The following is a 19,525-nucleotide window of genomic DNA, read 5'->3' as shown; positions in this document are numbered from 1 at the left end:
GAACCCTGGCATATGTAGCAATATGGTGGGAACACAGGCAGTTCTAGTGACAGTGTCAAGGTCCCCCTTGAACTCTGTCCCCACTGTCCCAATGATAGAAATACACACATGGCAGTCTGTTGTTTCATTTCAAGATTCCCCATAACCACTTTTTACCTTGATTTGACCCCCTCTGGTGACTTTAAAATGGGTCAAATTTGACTCGGAACACCCTCTAACACCTGCAAAAATGTATATACCAGCTGCACAACGAACAGTATGTGAGGGTTAAGTGGACGGTAAAGTCACATGTTTCATGTATGTCATAATTTATTTGCTAAATCTGTGTCCATTGCACTTGGTCACATTTTGCTATTGTTGATACAACAACTTTTCTACCTCAGCCAGGTGTAAATATTGTTTTACAATATTTTGAGGTTTCAAGCTGATTTTTAAGTGCATATTGAAAATGCAAATAAAAACAGGTGGAGGGAAATGCACCTATAGACAATTTGGCCAGTGGGAGTGGAAGAGTGGCTCTGGGGCTTAGTGAGGGAAGGACAGGTGTGCAGGGAATAGCAGGATCAGGTGACTAGCACTGGGCAACTCTGAGGGCATCTGGTGGACAGGTGGGGAATGACAAGGTCTGAAAAGTCTAATGAAAATGTAAGTGAACAGAAAGACTGTGAGTCTGTAGTGGAGAGGAAGTCAGTGTAGTGGTCACCATGACACTGTTGCATTATACTACTGTACAAGACAAAAACTTTTAACTGGAAGACTAAAGTTAAAATGAAGGAAAGGGAAAACAAGGCTGATAACTTAATTATTCACTCAGTCATGGGGAAATGATCACAGGTAGCATGAAAACAGACACAGCATGCCTCTGTACAAAACAATTTTTCGTTGTCATTTTCTCCAATGACATTTTGAGAGAACATATAATTTCCTTGCCATGGTTCACAACCAGTATGACAAAAGTGCTGCTCAATTACCAGTCTTAGTGGCAGCGGAAGCGACCAACCATGGAGGCGACCACAAAAGAACCAGGTTCATCACCTCAACAGGAAACATCACCTCAGCCAATTACCCATGAGCTCATATGTTGCCAAAACAGCCATTAATCCGAGTGGTGAGCACACAGAGGGCTGGTGCAGCTTCCAAAGCCTCCGCCAAGGGTGAGAGGACTCACCGGGTGAAAGACAAAGGAGGAGGTGTGTGATATGGCAAACAGATGAATCGATCATTTATTTTAAGTTGCTGGGACGCTAATTTGTCTTGCATGTAACCAGAATGTGCCCACATAAAATGTGCAATACGTACCCAGGAAGTTGGGGACAGTATGAAAAAGCAACAAAATATTTACAACTTTGCCAAGACCTTTTTACAGACGTACTTTCCAGAACACATCTTTCCCTGAACTGTTGTCATACCACAGTCCAAATAATACAGAACAGTTACGAGAAGAGAGCATGACATGGTTCATTCCTTGCAAACCCTCTAAAGGTATGCGTAAGAGGCTAAATGATGAAGGCTTACACACATAAAAATGAACAGTATACACAAGCGTAACCAGGGAGATTCAGCAGACTCATACCACACTTCAGTGCATAGAGCACTGGAATAATGGTAGAAACAACACTTGTGTCACAAATCTCCTGGGAGCCACGTGCGCGTCATCATGAGGGTCAACTGGAGCACTGGCTGAGCACAAATAATGTCTAAATATATAATAACCAGACGAATGAGCAAGTTGTGTCTGTTACGGTCAGCCAGTGCAACATTTTGTTGAGAGTTGTATCGGGAACATTACTGGATCTTGATATCACAACTTCCTCTAATATACACTGACAGGAGTGAAAATGTTTCATACATAGAGAATGAGCTAATGAACGGCTGTTATGACTGCTAGTCGTTCACCAGCAGAGCAGCTTACTGGCTGTAGAGGAAGACTGCGCTGTGCTATTAGTGTTAGCATACATACAATGTCTAAAACATTGGTGTAGCCTTTCAAATGTATAGCTCTGGACACAGTACTTCTCTGTGTTACAATTACTGTGTTCTGTTAAACAGATAACTAACCAAATTAACAGTTTTCAACATCAACAGAATTAATTATATACTCATAAGAGTTTATAATTTTGCAAGTTGCATTCAAGTTGCATGAAATTATATATTATTTGAAAAGCTAGAAGGCAGAACAACTCAAACACAGTTCTGAGATACTATTAGCTTAGCAAGCTGTCATGGCTAACATGTTAGCAAACTATTGTTTCAAAAGAACTGGCTACTTACACATCTAGCAGACATGGAAAAACATTATCATTCATTTCTGGACACCTGGTGAATGTAAGTCCAGTAGTGAATTGTGGATCTTTAGCTTGCTATGTTTGCTAAGCTTGACTCTTTGCCAGCCACTAGGCTAATTTGCTTCAGCTCTCTGATGAGAGCTACACAGCTAGCATACACTCTCTTTGAGTATTTTTAGCAGAGACTGCTGCCTACAGTTTAATATACAGTGTATAACGAGACTCCATACAGTATATGTGCAGACAGAAAGACCAAAGTAAGCTAAAGCAGCTAAAAACTGTGCAGAGCTGCAGAATTGGGTGTTATTTCAGTGGATTCTGCACTGTTAGTCACAGGTATGGGAAGATTCACCGATTCACATCAGTGCACTGGCATAAACATTCACGATGCAATTGCCCCGATTAAAAGTGTGCACCAGATACAATTTAGGATGAACTTGTGATGTTTCGTTTCTAACATCTTTGCATCAGTAAAATACAATTTATTTATATGATTAGTAGAGGTCCTACAACTTTATTATTTAAAAATGTGATCAATAATTTGATATTTAGATTGATTTGTCCTGTTTAAACTGTTTCTCAAGCGTGCTAGCATGCCACAGCTGCTAAAACGTTCCAGGTGGAACTGGCGTTCTAGAATCATTGTTTCACACATCAGAGTAAGTGGATTAAACTATTTTGACAGTAATTGTGTGGGTCACAGAGCATATGCATGTAAACTGGTGACAGAGAGCACTGCACTACAAGGGACCTGTGAAAAGGTCTGTTTTTGAAAGGTCCAAGTGTTTTTTTAGAGTTCAAAAAGAAACAGCATGAGATGCTGACTGAGTTACTATACTGGAGAAACAAATATGTAACGTGAAAATCGCACTTTTTTAGTTAATTTTTTGCTGTATGCTAAAGAAATAAAATCAAACTCTCTGTACCATATAGAATTGCACAGCATCATTCTTGCATCATGTCGAATCGCATCGTATCATGTCGACTCGCACTACTTCACAATAGGGGTGAATCGTATTGTATCGCATTCGTAGTTGCTTCATATGTATCTTTAATGTATTGGATCGTTGGCAATGCATCAAGATGTGTATCATATCAGCCTCAGTGATGGAGATGCACATCCTTAGTCACTTACCATTTAATATTACATTTTATTCAGAAATAATATATTGGTGATCATTTCCTCACTGTAACAAGAATGAATCAGACTGTATGAGAACAATACAGTTATTTGCTTGGTATTTGAAAGCTAATTACCATAAAGCTCAATAGTTAGTTGTGAACCAATATGCACAAAATTGGGGTCCTGGAGCAGACACACCTGATTGAAATGCAACCATCATTCATTAACGTCATTAATTGCACCTGTGCTTTTGCTCTTGTGACATATCAAATAACCTGCTTTGAAAAAAGGCCTCAACAGAGGCTGGTGGAATGTAAAGCAGCCTGGGCTTCCAGGTCTCGACTTAGCAACATTTTACTGAACATAGATGTCTTGTGTGGGCCTAATGAAACTGATATCTTCGTTACTGGTTAAACTATTGATTAGACTTTTTCCTGATAAGGTGTGTTTTTTCATCATGTTTTCAGTCTATAAGATGTTGAAAATAATGAAAATTTGATTTACTGAGCTTTAGTGGTGGGTGGAATGTAAGTATTTCCTTGTGATGTTACTTTATCTTCCACTCCACAACATTTCAGAGGGAAATATTGTACTTTTGATTTGACACAATGGATAATATAACAAGCTTTTAAAATACAACACGTTGTTAAAGATGAAACCAGTGGTTTCCAACCTTTTTGGCTTTTGACGTCTTACAAAAAGCAGTGTGTAGTCAGGGTCACATTTCAGATGAGTTGTTAAAAGCTCCATCAAAGAGTGATTTTTTCCTCTAAATTTCTCACATGGTTTCATTTCAATAAATGTTCAAATGATCCAATCAGAACTTGTTTTTCTTCCGCTTTCTTCTTTCCCTCCCACGCCTATCTCACGACCCCTCAGATTTATCTGGTAACCCATTGAAGGGGCCCGACCCTTATGTTGGAAACCACCGGACTAAACTAGCTAATTGTATATAAAATAGTTCAAACTAGCTCGACCTCCAGCAGTTGCAACACTAACATGCTGCTCACACACTGATGCTTTTTTTTTTTTTTTAATTGCTGTATTGGTACTTTTACTAGAGTAAAGGATCTGAATTCTTATTCCACCACTGCTGAGCATACAGAGACAAAGTACTGCACAAGAAAGAAAATGATGGGTAACTGTAAAAAGGAACTCTACATTCAGTTTTATTGTTTTTGTTGATGTTGTTGTTTGTTTGTTTTTTTACTGTACACATAATTACAAATTTGCTGCTTACAACTAGCTTGTGTGCTTGTATGGATGCAATTATATGACCCCTCCTCAACTCTTTCATTCATTGACGACACCCTCCATTGTGGAAGCATCAAGTAAGCTATAAATCCATGCTTTTCCATGGAAAATTGAAAATGGCCATAACTGACTAATTACATAATCATCAACTAAAGAGAACCAACACACTTTGTACCATTTAATGCTTCTGTGGCAAAAGTGCTGTGAGTCGTCGCTGAAGCTAGTTTAACCTCTTAAACTCCTATACGACACCTACGCCCGCTAGTTCGCACTTTCTTCTGTTATAAAATGTATTTATAAAAATGTATTTCAAATGTAGTTTGCACCAGAGATGCCTAAACATGCCATATCAAAAATAGCTTTTACTGCTGTGAACCAGGACTTGCAAGACATTGATGGTTATTGTGATGTTTAGTTGTGGCTCTGAGTTGAAATACTGCATCGACCAGCACATCAGCTGTTTTTCACAGGCTAGCATGTTAGCATTAGTTTGAGTGCACCCTAGTCATTCTCAGTGGCGTTTTGAGACTTTCAGCTTCAGTAATAGTTGGTGTGAAATGAGAACCTAGATTTGATCATATTGTGTTGGACTGCTTATGTTTCTGAAACAATAAGATTTGGGCGAGGCATGTCAAGCCCATTTTATAGCTGGGATTTCTTTACATTACACAGACTTTGTACTAGGGAGCTGACAGGGTAAAGTCTGTTTAATGTCCGGTCCAACTGATTCAGATACAGCTCCTCCATATAATGTCCGGATAACTTCAGGGACTCCTGAACAGCAGAAAGAAGGTTTAAGTTACTCAGCTGTAATAAGGCTTCTGGAGTTCCTGCTACTGAGAACAGGATATCAAGTTTACATGGACAGTTTCTACACCAGAGCCAAACTTTTCAACAATTTGGATGATTAAAAGATCATGGCTTGTGGCACTGTGGGGGAGGCCCGCAGAGGATTTCCCAACATAAAAATAAAAAACTTCCCAGGAAGTCCAAGCGAGGGGACATAAGGTAACTGAGGAAGTCTGGGAAACTGCTGTTTGTACAGTGGATGGACAACACGCAGGTATCTGTCCTGTCAAATTTTCAGCATTACCGCCACACAGAGGATGAGAGGTGATGACGGAGCCATGTTTTTTGACACAGGTTTTAACAAATCTGCTCCACTTGGAGACAAAAGACTATTTTACATTGGTGGTGGTTTTTACACAGTTATGCACATTGGTTTATGGTTTGTGGTAAATGGAGGTAATATCAAAAATTAATTGAAAAGTTGGAAACTTGGAGTATTTCAGCTCCAACTGATGATATAAAGATGTAAAAAACTTTTTATGGAAGCCTACTGTATCAGAGACAAGTGGAAAGCTGTTTGACATTTAATTTTTAAAGTCATACCCCTCTGTACAGTGGACAATATTCAAATGTTAATTCAAATTTGAGAATTAAAATGCAATACAAACAATGTAAGCTTTTCATTTATGCAAGTAATATTTAAGTCACAATTAAAATTAAAATGCAATTTTCTAACACTTTGAAAATGAAAATGGAAACGGCTTTGACATTTCAATTTCAAAGACTTAACCTGCTGTACAGAAAAATGCAAATTGGATTATTGCATTTTCATTTTAACACAAACATATGTGGGAAATTATAATGCTATTGTGGAATTACATTTTCATTCTCAAGTTTTCATTATCATTTTAATATAGTCACCTACAGGCTTCCATACTCTTTTAGTATCTCAGAATAACATTTGGTCACCAGTTGTCCATTAAGAGTCTCCAAAAGTCCTTTTTGGATCTCTGCCTGCACTGTTTGATGAAAAAAGCACTGATCATACTTGAGGCAGGTGGTCATTTATATTTTGTTTACAGCCTTTGCTCATACTGTCCTTGATCTGAATAGATAAGCCAGTTATTTATACTGATAAATACATTTTTATTTTAGACAAACATAGTTTTTCCTTTTTTTACTTCAAAGACTGTTCTGTTTCTGTATTACCTATTTCCGACACTTTCACAAAAAAAAAAAGAAAAAATTAGAGTGTTTTCTCTCTGACAAGACCTCATTCATGCATATAGTCAGAGTGGTTCAGGAGCTACAGCCATTTTAATTTGGTTATGTCATTTTCCAAAATAGTGATTGGAAGAGGTTAAAGCGGCTGTCATAATGATGTGTCAATCTATCTCTGTACCTTGTGCCCGACACACCCCCACAATCAATAACTTTCCATTCAATAACTACACAGACACACCTACACTATTAAGATGAATGTATATCCAAATGTGTGTAGAAACACTATAGTCCCTCTAAGTGTCGCAGTAAGACATGACAGAGCGACAGTGAGCCAACATGTGCAATAGCAGGACCTTAGAACTGAAACAGCTAAATAGAATTCAGCCACCATTAATTGTGTTAATTACACCTGCTTTTCAGCACATCAAAATTAATGTCATCATGCTTCTGACAGCCATCATGAACCGAGACCTGAGGACCACCAATGCGGCTGCCAGAGGGGGTTTTTCACTGCATCGAGTCCTCTATTACCAGGCTCAACAATTAGTTAATTATCTGGATCTCCTCATGACAGCCAGCCAAACCACAGCAATTTAGATGTTCTACACTGTGGTTACGCAGGGCTACAAGCTGAAAAATCCTCTTAACATGTCCAAATCATACCTTTCCTTAAACAAAGTTCAATAGCTTGTTTACGTCAGGCCACGGTGTCCACCAAACAAACAGCACCACCACACTGTTGATTTGCCAGAGAAGCAGATACATGTTTGTTTACTCCGAGTAAGTCATTGGTGAGGAATGCAAGCTGTTTAGGGCGGGATGCTGCTGATATTTGGTTTGTGTAAGTGTGTGTGTGTATGTGTGTTAGTGCATGTGTGTGTGTGTGTGGTCATGAATACATACAGTATGTGATAGGCTATGTATGTTTGTGTATACATTGTTACTTAGGCCAAACAATATTTACACCAAACATGTGTAAGCACTTCAGGGCCACTGTATGTAAACTCTGTATGAAAACCAATTTAGCATAGTAAATATGAAATGGAGAAATGTTTATGCAAATGTAATTAGCAAACTAACGGGCTTTCACATCAACAAATATTGATTGAGAACATCTGCTTGATGTGTGAGATCATTACATTCTTCAGCAAAGGTTGCATTACAACACCCAAAGTCTAATCAGGCACGGTAAGCAAAGAGCTGCCAAGTCAGAAACCAAATAACAAAAGTTACAGAAAATAATAGCTCGTCACAGTATCACATCTTTTCGTAGAAAGTCTAAATCTGATCAGTGAGATCAGTGTCTACTCTCAGGTTAACTCGCTATCCAATTAGAACCCACTCTATAAACACTCCTATCCTATTGTAAACATTGTGTATGTGCTTGTAGCATATGTGATAGTCATCAACGTAGTCCATTTAACTGTGGCCAGATGGCTGAGCACATTCCTTTGACAGCAAATTTTAAACACTTACAATTACAAGTACAAGTGCATTAGAGTGGAAAGCCAATATCATCACATTGATCTACTTTTATGTTAAGAAAAAAAGTTAAGTTAAAGCCATTTAATCATTATGCCAAATATGCTTTTAGTCATTGTTGAAGCAGTCTCACTGTCTGTTTAATTCAAAGTCACTGCAAAGCGATAACAGACACATTTTTAAGAAGGGAATATTGTTAGATTTGAAAGATAAATCCATTCTGAGAGATTTACGACAGTGTAAACATTTCACAAGTTAATAGCATCTTGGTGCATGCATTTTTTCTTCTTTTCAGAAACTGAGTGAAGTCCTGTGAGGTCATTTGTGTCTTCTGGTTGATATTGTGTTTAAGTAATACAGGTCGTCCCAGAGTTCTGTTAAATTGACACATGTATTGACCACAGGGGGCGGCAAACACACCATTAGCAACTACACAACAGAAGAAAACACAATAAAAGAAGTACAGCTCCTGAAACGGAGTTACATTATATATGTTTTATTATAACAAAGGTTCAGGAACAAGACCACGCCCTTCTCTCACTAAATTCAATCACCTGTGCCCATAAGAGCTGGATAGGGTGCCGTCGCTCAGCCTTGCAGCCAATTTTTCCCAGTGGCCACTCGCAGTATTGCAGCGAAAAATCCCCATGCAGCCCAAAAAGGATTTTCCCCATAGACCACCATTGTAAAAGAGACGCCTGTAAAACTGTTGACAGGACCCCTCGAACTGCAAATAACGTCAATTATGACTCTTTCTATTATGAGCTTTTGATCCATGGAGGTTTTATGTTTGTAACTTTCCTTGAGCCGAGAAAAGTGATTTAAAAATCTGTGATGTCATCACAATGTAAAGTCTATGGGCAGAGCAGGAGCTTGCGGGCAGGGCCAGCGGGGGAAACACTACTGTGCATATTCAATGGGCTGCACAACGCGGAAGCAAACTCGGAAGCTAGAAACTTTTTTGGTGGATATGCCAGGCGAGCAATTCCTATAGGACTGAATGTGCGCCATTTTTAGTCCAGTATCCAGCTCTTATTATACATCCATGCCTGCGCCTCACTAATTCAATCACTCATGCATACCTATATAAGCGTGTCTAACCCCTTTCTCTCCCATTCGTCTCAGTTCTCACATGACCTACGACAAGCTTGCATCACAAATGCTTACCTCCCGCCCGTGCTCCACGTTCCTCGGCAACATACCGCACATGACCCGATCCAGCAGTACCAACGAGATATCTCGTTCACCACCACATCCACATGGAACCTTTCTCCTCCAGAAGCTGTGCTTCTGATCAGCTGGGATCCACGCGACGGCCCACTCGGACGCAGCTCTTTTCCAAGCGATTGACATCTTCAACCGGATGTTTGCTCACCTCCGGCAAGCTCTCAAGGAGACGGTTGTCCCACTCCTACGAAACGATGATAAAGACAAACTTTCCAACTCTATGTAGACTTTACTTCCATCATCCTCTCGCCGGCAGCTCAAATCCTCCCGGTCTTCCGGGTTCATTGTCCGCCGCCGGGCCAATGCACGCCGCACACTGATGACGTCACAACACCGCCTACTACAACAGAGCCCAGACTTCTTCAGCCCCGGCTGAACTCCAGATACAAATCCCGTTTTCGCCGAACCGACAACGAAGCCAGGTTCTTCCAGCTCCTCTCTGCCTCCATCTCTCACTTCCGGGTTCCCCGCCCAGGGCCACCTGTACGCTGCACGTCGATGACGTCACGACGCAGCCAACTGCTTCAGCCCTCTTGCAGGGCCAGGTCGTATCTTCCCCTGTGCCCTGAGTCTGATCTGTCTGTTTTTTCGTCTTTTCTCTCATCACCGTGTCCGCAGGCTTTACAATCAACCCCCGCACATACATCCTTTCCTCTTCCCTTCCTTCAGCTGCAGCTACCTCTACGCTTTCAGCTCCACCTGCTCAAGCAGCTCCCTCTTTTATGTTTCTTCCTCAGCCACCTCTGGTCCTGCTGTTACCACAGCAACAGTGACACCGAACCATGGTGCTTCCTCTGATGGACCCACTCAATTTCCTACTGTTCTATCCCTGTTCCCCTTCCTCCCCCAACACCCAAATGTTTTTCTGTGTCTTCAGCACCCCCCATTGCTGATCCCCTCGCTCCAGCCGTTGTTAACACTGTGCCCTCAAGCACTTTCACTCTGGCCTCCGCCACTCTGCCCTTCCACCGCCTACAAAGCCAGGCTTTCCAGTTCTGCACAGCCTCCAGTTCCACCACTGCTCCAGCCAACCACTCGCTTGCGGGTTCCCTACCCAGCGCCCCCCGCACTGGCACACCGATGATTCCATCCTGCTGCCACTACGATGCAACAACAGACTGCTTCAGCCCTAGCTAGGGCCAGGTCGTATTTCCCAACGTGCCTGCTCCCTATGTCTTAATTGCCTTGTGTTTTTGTTTCATCCCTGCATCTATGAGCCACACATCTTACCACTTAACACATACCTTCATCCCTCACCCCTCATCCCAACATATATTGTTGTGTAGATATATTTAAAGCTTAAAATGGGTCTCCGGTGACAACAAATAATCACATTATCTGTGGTTGCATGACAATAAAAGCCACTCCATGGTTTGCCAGGTGTTAACTAGCTTACACTCTCACCTCAAAATATACTGTTTTCTCCTGCGGTGATTGTGATGCGTCACATAATCAGAGCTGATACCGCATACACTCAGGTCCATTCTGATCCACCCAGGTAGTGAACATATGACATATAGACCCAAGACCCGTGGCAGTAAAACAAGACCCAACCCAACACAATTACAGGGAAGATTTGGACCCGCTCCAACTCGGGTCTCATTTCCTCAGAATCCAGTGGACCGATCAAGACCTAGCCAGTTGTGGTGATGGCAACTACCAGACTGTCAAAACTCACAACAACGGATATCCTGTTCGTTAACACAAAGTTCCAATCACTACATGAACGAATGTACGGAGTCACAAAGTTACAAAAAGAGTACTCCAAGCACAGATGGGACGAAGCAATGGCTAATAACAGTGGCCCCCTTAGCTACCTGTGTGGCCACTGGAACTTAAGCGATATTTCAAACTATTACTAGTTCCCACCCACACAGATACTGCACCAATCAAATTACAGTACCAACCTTGTCAGTCAGTATCAGAAGTTCATGGAGAGCATAAAGGGGCTCACTGCAGAAAACCAGAAACGGGTTTATGGACATCAGGCACTTTTTGGGTGTTAATAAAGTTGGGTGATAATTCTCTCTGAGTGAAGCCTATCACAGTCAGTTCACACACGCTTTGAAATCACGATGAAGAAAAACTCTGCCCATTTCAAAAGATTTTTCCTCCTCCAGCAATGTTTCACTTTGTTGTTACATAATAGAAATATTCCAGATAGTTGGGATAATTTCCTGAAGACTGCTAACCACATGAAGTGTTGACTGATCCATTATCAAAAACCATTTCCATGTCCCAGCTGCACGAGCAACATTTCAGTGTGTCAGCTTTATGCTTTATCAGTGGTTGGATCTTGATAGCAAACATACACATCACGTTTATTCACAAACTTCTGAAGCCTTCAGACAAATGCTCTGCTCTCTGAATAGAGAGTGAACGTAGCCAACTGTATTGATCTTCTCATATAAACTCTGCAGGCTCACATGATTTGTTTCATGAACTAAACAAGGTCCTGTCATCTGCTGTGCATATTTAAAGCTACATTATTCCATATCTGAGCCTTTGAAGTCTGAGCGAACCAGCAGCGAATGCTTTGCACAGGTATGAATGTGAAGGTCAGGGAACGTTGAGCATTCAGTGAAAGGTTAAAAGACTAGAAAGCATCTCAGTCTGAACATGGATTACATCTCATGAACTCAATCCCTTTAAGCCATGTCACAAACCCACCAAAGTATTAGACAGATTCCGCCGCAAGAATTCATAATGACATCCTAAAACCATTTTGCGCACAGCAGCAGAATAAAGTCATTAAAGTTCGCAAAGGTGTTGCTTAACCTGCCAGATTTGTCTGTAACTTTATCTCCGGGGCTTTTTGATGCTTCATTCCAAATTTTTTATTCAGTACATCAAAATCTGATCTCTTCAATTTAAGGTCGTGCCCATATTAGGCGCCAGAATGCTACTACTCATCTTGGGACTAATTTGAGCTTTAATTACATACTTTGTCATAGCAATGATTAGGAAAAAAACATGTCATGTGTGTAAGATCAGCTAAAAAAAATGTCATCATCAGTGAAGACATACCTGTATGGTTGCAGAAGCTGAGCTCGGGTCAGAGACTGGTCTGTATGGATTATCTCTAGTTTGATATCATTACTGTTCCCTCTCATTTTCCTTCTGCTGAATCCCTAAATGTCTGTCTAGACTGCAGCCTTCTTGTTTCCTTGCTTTAGCCCTGGTGTTGATCATGGGAAACATTCTTTTTCCCCCTGATGATGTTTTTACTTGACTGGGCAGGTGGCATTCTCTCGTTTATGCGCTCCACGTGTTGGTTCATACGTGACATGTAAAGCGAAAATTCACTGATAGCGTGCTGACTCAGGAAGAGTCTCATCAAAAGGCCTCATCTCTTTTAACAGCCTCATGGCGATTATACAGCACAATAATGCTACTGTGTGACTCCATCTAGCCAACACGCCAAAAGCACTCCCTGCTTTACATGCGACAATGTAATTCATTTCACTTTGAATTTACAATATCTATTGAAGGTAGGAGTGAGATGTGGCTATCTTGCACATGCATATACTCTTACAGCCTGAAATTTACAGAAGAGATATGAATGAACCTGACAGCAGCTCTCACAATACCATGTAAAGTAACAAACGCACAACTGCAGGATCAAAACAGATGTTTTGCATCTGGACGGACTTCTGCATAATCTAAACACATTACTTATTATTGCAATTACTCGTGTCTTACAATGTAATTAGACATCATAGGAAACCCATAGGCTGCATTTCAGCAACCCAAATTATGTAGGATGTGTGTGTGCCAATTCAGTTTACTGGAACTCTAATTGGACACATGTGGTAAGATGTGTTCAAGTACTAATTCATAAGCAAACTAGCAACATGCAGTCAGTCTGTCTGTGTGGCATTCGGCTGCCTGAACTGTCAGTAAGAGGTGAAACTTGGTTACCCACCTACATACATTAAGTTTTTTAACTTTCGGTTTACCCAAATTACAAAAATGGTATTCAGCAATGGAGATATTGGTATTTTTTCATCCAGTTCTTTGTTCCACTCCAGTGCAAAGGAGGTGAATGAAGTTTGATTTGTCCTGCTTGAACAACTGAAAATATATATTTAAAAAAAAATCAGTAGCAATGTTCTATTTCAGAAATAGTCTTCCAAATAATCACTGTTGACCTCACTGTTTTTCAATTTTCTTTTCATCTAATTTCTACCACAGAAATACTCCCTATCCCAGCTCCTGGGAACATTAAATCAAGACACAGAGCTGATAAAAAAATTAGCCATTTAAGTTGCAAGGTCAGTCCACTGCTTTGGAAAAGACCGAAATATTTCACAAACTATTAGATTGACTGCCATTGTACGTGCAAATATCCATGTCCCCCTCAGAATTAATTGTAATAACCTTTCATCTAGTGAAATTCATGACCAAATAACTTCAAAACTTATAAATAACATAACGTACATTGTGTGTTAGTGCTAGACAATAGTAATTGAGCATGCAAACACACTAAATGTAGTTGGTGAACTATGTAAACATTACATGCTAAACATGCTGATATTGTCCTCACATAATTCTTTATAACAGTATCAAATTTACATAATTTTTTTAAGATCAGTTTTGACATGCAGTGTATTCATTTCCGTCATCTCAGAGTCTAGATATTACCATACATTTTGACTAACCATTCTACATTACCCATATATCAATACCATGTTTTTGCATGCGTCTAATCATACTCAAACAAGCAGTCAGGTTATGCTTATCTGTACTTCAATATACAGCCTAATGCCAGCCATTCACTGCCAGCGTAAGGCATATAGGACATAGAAGAAAAAAAGAGGAAACATCAACACATGTGAGTGTTAAGTGAATATGAGTGTGTCTTGAGGGAAACCAAAGGGAGAGTGTTATCAGAGGGAGATAAAAGGACACACTATAGGGCTTTTTGGCACAGAGTGACTGAGGCATTACGCAGGGAGGCCAAAATACTACAGGGCAAGAAAATAAGGCTTGTAATGTAATGACACCACTCAGAATCAGCACTGAAACAAAATTAGCAGGTTAGTTAGCAGGTTAATGTAACCAACAAGCCAAGCTGTGGACTAAATAGCCCTTTAAAGTCAGGTGATCCAATAGATACTGATTATCAAGAACAATTTAGAGAGCTCTTTGAAATACGAGCACAGCACTTAACCTAAGCCCTAACAACTGAAAATATACTCAGTCTATTTAAATGATTTGTCTCCTGCCATTTGAATGATCTGCCTCCTTGTGAAACTCGACACTGTGACTGCTGCATGCTTTTATCTACTGTAGGTCACAGCATGACAGGAAAGAATAACCTAACACAGCTAGTGGCCTTTCCTCAAATATATCTTCAGTATAAAAACTTCTAATGAATTACCTCAGTGAGATATTCAGCCTAAATCAAGTGTCTTCCAGGTCTCCTCTGGATTCGAAGAAGAGAAACATCAGGCACAACAATACTTTTACTTCAACTCAGAGGAATTCACAGAATTTTAATCAAAAAGGCAAACCCCGCTGAAGAATGGTTCAGCCATTGGGTATCCAACTGAAACACACATACTGTACAGTTTTAACACAGTTTAACCACTGTTCATGTACTCCCAACCCCAACCATTTATTTTCCATGACGAAATCAAGACAAGAACTACATAAAAAGTAACCCTTCAAAATGAAAGCTATTATGAAATTAATTATATTTTAGTTTGGGAAGAGCCCACCGCCATCTAGTCACACTAGTAGTTGAGGGAAGTGAAGCAGCACCTTAAATTAGAGAAGCACAACAATATGGCAGACTTTTCTTAATTATGCTAACAGTAGATTTGAAACTCTCTCCTAGGTAATACAGTATTAATGCTTACCATTAACTGTACTTTCAGTTAATATTAAGATTCAAGAGATTTTATTTGTCACATGCATACAAGTATGTATAGTGAAATGTTGTTGCATCAAACTCCCAGGCAGACTGGTTTTGGCTGCTTTACCTCCATTACGGCTCCTGGGTTTACTTGACTCTTGTGGAAGGATGGCTGTCAGTCATTTTGAGGGGGCGTGTCCCGCTACTCGACTCTACTGCGCAGACTCTGGTTGCAAATGACGTCACACAAGCAAGACGGCAGCTCCCAAAAACGCAATATTTTGGCTCCACCTTTGCATAGTGGTAGGCTGCTGTCTGTCTGCTTGTAAAACCACAAGGTCTAATTTTATTTATTTAAAGGTATCTTTCAAGGTTGAATAAATAAGGTAAAGAAACGAGTAATGTAAACTATCTAAGTTTGCTGTTGAGTTATTAGTGGGATATGTGATTACTTTTTAAATAAGTAATATGTAATGAGTAAATTATTAAAATTTTCAAGTAACTTGCCCAAAACTTATTGCATCAATGGAAAACAACAGATTATTACAATTTAGGTTCCTTTTGTGTAGCTATGGAGATCAGCTCTATGAGTTTAGATAACATTGCACTCACCAAAGTAATTGCTAAGATCTGGGAATTCGGCAACATTGCTAAGAATATGTCACAGTTTAGCCAAATTAGCTACCACTTTATCCGGAGGTTAAACCAAAAGTTAGTGCACCTGTAATGTAGCTAATAATCCCTAACTGCACAGGCAAACTGTGAGCGTGCACAACCAGTGGCCAGAGCTGTAGGACTAAAACCCAAGTTGTAATAAACTGTACTTTTCCTTTAAAGGGGACCTATTATGCTCATTTACAGCTCTATATTTTATTCTGGGACTCCACTGGAGTAGCTTTGAATGATTCACAGTTGAAAAATTTCCTCATTTATCTTACACTGGCCCTTTATGTAGCCCCTCAGTTCAGCTTCTGTCTCATAACAGGCGATCTTAGCTCCTGTCTCTTTAAGGCCCCCCTCCCAATGAGCCCATTGATTGGCCAGCAACCATTGGAAACTGAGGATTCAGAGCAGTCTGAAGCAGGTGCTTTTTGCTCACAGGGACATACATTCTTCAACATACATTTATCTCATTATTTGACACTTTGGCCGTGTTTAATATGAACATCCGACATTGCATCATTTTATATACATATATGACTGAAAATAAGAAAAAGCATTATAGGTCCCCTTTAATGTTACCTGATGTTCAAGCTACTGTCTCAAGCTAAACTCAGATAGTGAACAGTATTTCAGTATTTCACAAGTGTGTGAGTGCAGCTTCTCAACACTCTGCAGCAGAGAGCACAGGTAGCTGCAATAATGCCAAGTGAACAAGAAAGACAGTGACTGAGAGGCTTTGCTCAAACAGCCAGAGTTAGAGAATGACAAAGTGTATTTACAAAGAAAAAATGAGTCTATTGTATTACAGCAGAGCGACATGGACAATGTGAATGTAAACCATTACAGCCTGATATAAACAACTAGAACAAACCTTTTCCACTAACCTTACAACAGACAAGAACAACACCTGTAACCATAGTAACTATTCACAATTAAAAATGCATGATCAATATGAGACTAAAATTTTAATGACAAAACTAGGATAAAATGTCGTTTGTTGACTAAAACTGGACTAAAACAATAATCCAATGACTAAAATGTGACTAAAAATAATAAACACGTCCATGAAAAGACTAAAACTAAATCAAAAGCAGGTGCCAAAATTAACACTACTCCCAACTCTGCTGCTCTGCTGTCCAAAACTGTAATCTAGAGGAGGAGAAAAACACTTCTCAAGAGTCTGTACCTCAAACTTTGCACCATGGTTAATACCTATAAATAGCACATCATGCTCTGAAGTGTTTTATCTGTAAAGCAGCACACTGCTGCTGCCTTATGTTTCCTCAATGTACAGTACTTTATTTATCAGCCACACAAAAGCTTTGGCCTGTTTCCTTTTCCTCATGTCGACTACACTGACCTGCAACAGGCTGAAGCAAGTGAGAAGGACGAAAAGTCACACGGGTAATGTTTGTTTTTCAGTTGGGATACTGCAGGCTGTGGAACCAAGACGCTTCCTCACAGAGATCTTTTAAAACTCCAAAACGTAAACTGTGTCATTACTCTAAATTGGGTTTTGCCCCATGCCCATAATAGTAAGTAAACAATTTCCAAATCCATGAAAATATATGAAAACGCTGCGGCCTTAGCTCGCACTGCCATGCTGCAATCATGTTATTAATGGAAGAAACCAGATTGTTTGGATATCATATCCCCATGATAATTAAATCCAAATGTTTTGAAACGAAAGCTTATCCAGTACATGACTGTTGGCTGTATCACAGATGAATTGATTCAGTGTACGTAAATAAACACATGGATAAGAGGGTTTGTACACGACAGAGAGCAAACACTAACCTTGTTTTTCTGTAAATCCATAGAGGCAAGTTATCGTGTTGTTATGACATCAGAATACCCTCATGGAGCATGAGTTAACCACGATAGAAAAAGGCAGACAACCGACTGCATGTACAGATGGATAATATTGCTAACATACACAACACATGGCATGAATTTTTTCAAAAATATTTTGGCTTGTCAATGCACAAATGAAAGTCATCATGTTATACAGACAAGCAGAGCTCTCACCCTCTACATTAGTCTCATAGTTTCACTCACCAACATATGCTGCTCAGGCAGCTGCTTTCCATAAACAGTAATTGGATTCACTTGTTTTAATTTGCTTCACTACTGTAGGCTCCGTCCATAACTCACTTCAGATACGTGATTATTCAAACATTTTACGTCCAATTTCCTGTACAGCAATTACCCCAAGGAGAGAAGCGAGTGTCCTCACACCCGCTGCTGCCTGCTTCCACATCCAGCAACTGTAAAGCATGCAAAGCACACAGCCTGCCACCACACTTGCTTTGCATAATGCAGATCTGACAGTGGCTTCCTTCCTGCCGTTGACATCACTGTCAGTGGAAATAGCTGAATGTGTCTTGGACTCTTGATAATACTACTCCTATAGGGAATATGGAGACATAATCACATGGCAACAGTTAGAATATTTGGTACCACCTTCTAATACAGCACTTTTTGTGAATGGCAACCCCAAAGTTCCCAGACAGCGGAAAGTCTTCCCCCAGCTTTACACTTGCTTTGGCTTTTTAGCTACTTCTTTCATTAATCAGTGGACTGTTCATCCACTTACTTTCTGGAAAAGGGCCGCAGGACATCTGGACCAAAATCCATTTATTAGCAACTTATTAACATTTATAATTCCAGACCTGAGGGATTACTATAAGAACCCTTCATTAATGGTTTACTTGCTGTTGGCTTATTAAAAAGTGTGAGACCTGTCTTTATTCATTAATTTGATAACATTAGTAATTGCATAATTGATGGTTTATTAGACAGTCAGAACCATTACCCTTCAATAATGACTTACTAACATTTGTAACTGCAGAGTGGATGGCTCATTAGAAAGTGAGAAACCCATGACTCATTTATTAAAGTCCACCTGAAATCAAATAGTATATTTTGTGTCTACTACAGCATACATACCTACTCTGTAAATCACTTGTCCTGTGTTCTCCTTTGAGAAAAAATTCAGAAACCTAACACAAAAAAATGTACATTTGAATTTTCGTGATGGTGTCCCCTAGTTTTGCGTTAAATTGCCTGAAATCCATTAGTTACCTGTCTACATCCACATTCTCAGAGTTGGAGCTGATGGTCACACTGAGCCTGATAGCACCCTGCCACACAACACAAAGGCCACAGACTCTGAACAACAACCCACATTAGTTTTCCTGCTAAAGTCTCCTTCTTATCAAACTTATAAACATGAACACATGTCTTGTCCTGAGATCTTTCTGAAATCTTTCTATAGATATAGATATTTTAATAATACAATAAAGTAGTACATTTTTAATATGTTAAATATATTTAATGCAGAAAGTGACCCATCTGTAGACATGATTTTTTTATTTTTTTAATTCTTTATTTAACTCTGCAGGACATAAATATAATGCTGCGGTCTGGGACATGGGCTGCTCCATCATTTATTAGAAAAAGTGCAACAATAAATTCCATGTACAACCCACAAATGGATTTCAGTAAGGCAAAAATGCTGCAAAACTGTGACAAACCAGTAGTTTGCCCTGTCTTGACTATGCATGTATTGTAAGAGCAGGATAGAGCTCTGTCGTTCAGCCTTGCAGCCAAGTGGTC

General features: G+C 39.9%; 1 protein-coding gene across 12 annotated transcripts in view; it reads right to left on the bottom strand.

The window, feature by feature from the left end:
- Window positions 1–19,525, bottom strand: part of myocd (myocardin) — a 164,207-nt gene that overhangs the window by 113,742 nt on the left and 30,940 nt on the right. The window contains exon 1 of one of the 12 annotated variants that reach the window (XM_044338794.1): window positions 2,272–2,624. The exons of the other annotated variants lie outside the window; for them this stretch is intronic. The gene's annotated coding sequence lies outside the window, so the exon portion shown is untranslated. Of the gene's footprint in view, window positions 1–2,271; window positions 2,625–19,525 lie in introns of those variants that run through there. 12 annotated transcript variants of the gene reach the window in all.

This window comes from Thunnus albacares, chromosome 20 (genome assembly GCF_914725855.1).
Source record: "Thunnus albacares chromosome 20, fThuAlb1.1, whole genome shotgun sequence".
Classification (NCBI taxonomy): Eukaryota; Metazoa; Chordata; class Actinopteri; order Scombriformes; family Scombridae; genus Thunnus; species Thunnus albacares.
This window is presented reverse-complemented; position numbering and strand designations above follow the sequence as displayed.